The following is a 3319-nucleotide window of genomic DNA, read 5'->3' as shown; positions in this document are numbered from 1 at the left end:
ATAGATATATAATATATATAAGACCCCAGATATATAGATATAGATATATAATATATATAAGACCCCAGATATATAGATATAATATATAATGTATATAATACCCCATATATATAGATATATAGATTTAGAATATATATAATACCCCAGATATATAGATATATAGATATAGAATATAGATATATAATGTATATAATACCCCAGATATATAGATATAGAACATAGATATGTAATATATATATAATACCCCAGATATATAGATATAGATACATAATATATATAATACCCCAGATATATAGATATATAATATATATAATACCCCAGATATATAGATATAGATATATAATATATATAATACCCCAGATATATAGATATAGATATATAATATATATAATACCCCAGATATATAGATATATACTATATATAATAACCCAGATATATAGATATATAATATATATAATACCCCAGACATATAGATATATAATATATATTAGACCCCAGATATATATATAGATATATATATATATAGATATATAATATATATAATACCCCAGACATATAGATATATATATATATAGATATATAATATATATTAGATATATAATAGATATATAATATATATAATACCCCAGATATATAGATATAGATATAGATATATAATATATATAATACCCCAGATATATAGATATAGAACATAGATATATATAATACCCCAGATATATAGATATATAATATATATAATACCCCAGATATATAGATATAGATATATAATGTATATAATACCCCAGATATATAGATATATAGTTATAGAATATAGATATATAATATATATAATACCCCAGATATATAGATATAGATATATAATGTATATAATACCCCATATATATAGATATATAGATATAGAATATAGATATATAATGTATATAATACCCCAGATATATAGATATATAGATACAGAACATAGATATATAATATATATAATACTCTAGATATATAGATATAGATATATAATATATATAATACCCCAGATATATAGATATATAATATATATAAGACCCCAGATATATAGATATAATATATAATGTATATAATACCCCAGATATATAGATATATAGATATAGAATATAGATATATAATGTATATAATACCCCAGATATATAGATATATAGTTATATAATATAGATATATAATATATATAATACCCCAGATATATAGATATAGAACATAGATATATAATATATATATAATACCCCAGATATATAGATATAGATACATAATATATATAATACCCCAGATATATAGATATATAATATATATAATACCCCAGATATATAGATATAGATATATAATATATATAATACCCCAGATATATAGATATATAATATATATAATACCCCAGATATATAGATATATAATATATATAATACCCCAGATATATAGATATATAATATATATAATACCCCAGATATATAGATATAGAACATAGATATATGTAATATATATAATACCCCAGATATATAGATATAGATATATACCTCATCCCAATCTATCTCAGAGATCTACAGACAGTTCCTTGGACTTCATGGTATAGTTCCTGCTCTGTCAACTGTGGGACCTTATATAGACAGCTGTGTTTTTCTTTATAAATCATGTCCAAACACTTGAATATGCCACAAGTGGACTCCAATCGAGTTGTAGTGACACCTCAAAGATGATCAAAGGAAATGGGTGTGAATACTTATATAAATTATATATTTCTGTATCTAATTTTTTTATACAAGAATTTTGCAAACATATCTTAAAACACATGGTTTTCACTTGGTCATTATTGGATATTGTGTGTAGATGGGTGAGAAAAAATATTTTATCCATTTTGAAATCACGCTGTAAGAAAATGTGGAATAAGTCAAAGGGTATGAACATTTTCTGAAGAAACTTTGAAACATGAAGACAATCAGTGAAAAATGTACAATTCTGCACATAGAAAGTGCCATTAAAGAGGTGTCTGTACAGAGTCAGAGAGAAGAACGCTTCAAACACACAGACTGAGAAATGTAGGCAGGCCTCAACAAAACAGACATTTCAGACTGAATTTCCAACAGGTCAAATCCTTGAAGTCACAGTAATGCTAATGGTGATGACAACATTTCCTTAGGGCTCTATTCAATGCAGATCACAGAAGTTCAGCTTTTACAGCGTGATTGACATTTAGAGGCATAGAGTTCCTGCTGTAGTGGAGACGTTGCATATGTCGACTCCATTACCTTCATGTTTCTATCATGGAATCTGTAACACCAAATGTAACCTGCCTAAATGACTACCGACCCGTAGCACTCACGTTGGTAGCCATGAAATGCTTTGAAAGGCTGGTCATGACTCACATCAACACCATCATCCCAGAAACCCTAGACCCACTCTAATTTGCATACCCCCCCCAACAGATCCACAGAGGATGCAATCTCAATCGCACTCCACACTGCCCTTTCCCACCTGGACAAAAGGAACACCTACGTGAGAATGCTGTTCATTGACGACAGCTCAGCATTCAACACCATAGTGCCCTCAAAGCTCATCACTAAGCTAAGGACCCTGGGACTGTATACCTCCCTCTGCAACTGGATCCTGGACTTCCTGACGGGCTGCCCCCAGGTGGTGAGGTTAAGTAACACATGTCAAGCTGATCCTCAACACTGGGGCCCCTCAGGGGTGCATGCTCAGTCCCCTCCTGTACTCCCTGTTCACCCACGACTGCATGGCCAGGCATGACTCCAACACCATCATTAAGTTTGCCGATGACAACACCGACAAGACAGCCTATATGGAGGTCAGAGACCTGGTCGTGTGGTGCCAGGACAACAACCTCTCCCTCAACATGATCAAGACAAAGGAGATGATTATGGACTACAGGAAAAGGAGGACCGAGCACGACCCCATTCTCATCGATGGGGCTGTAGTGGAGCAGGTTGAGAGCTTCAAGTTCCTTGGTGTCCACATCACCAACAAACTAACATGGTCCAAGCACACGACAAAACCTATTTCCTCTCAGGAGACTGAAAAGATTTGGCATGGGTCGTCAGATCCTCTGAAGGTTCTACAGCTGCACTATCGAGAGCATCTTGACGGGTTGCATCACTGCCTGTTATGGCAACTGCTCGGCCTCCGACAGCAAGGCACTACAGAGGGTAGTGCGTACAGCCCAGTACATCACTGGGGCCTAGCTTCCTGCCATCCAGGACCTCTATACCAGCCAGTGTCATAGGAAAGCCCTAAAAATTGTCAAAGACTAACCACCCTAGTCATACACTGTTCTCTCTGCTACCGC

This window comes from Oncorhynchus clarkii, unplaced genomic scaffold, assembly GCF_045791955.1.
Source record: "Oncorhynchus clarkii lewisi isolate Uvic-CL-2024 unplaced genomic scaffold, UVic_Ocla_1.0 unplaced_contig_13078_pilon_pilon, whole genome shotgun sequence".
NCBI lineage: Eukaryota > Metazoa > Chordata > Actinopteri > Salmoniformes > Salmonidae > Oncorhynchus > Oncorhynchus clarkii.
This window is presented reverse-complemented; position numbering follows the sequence as displayed.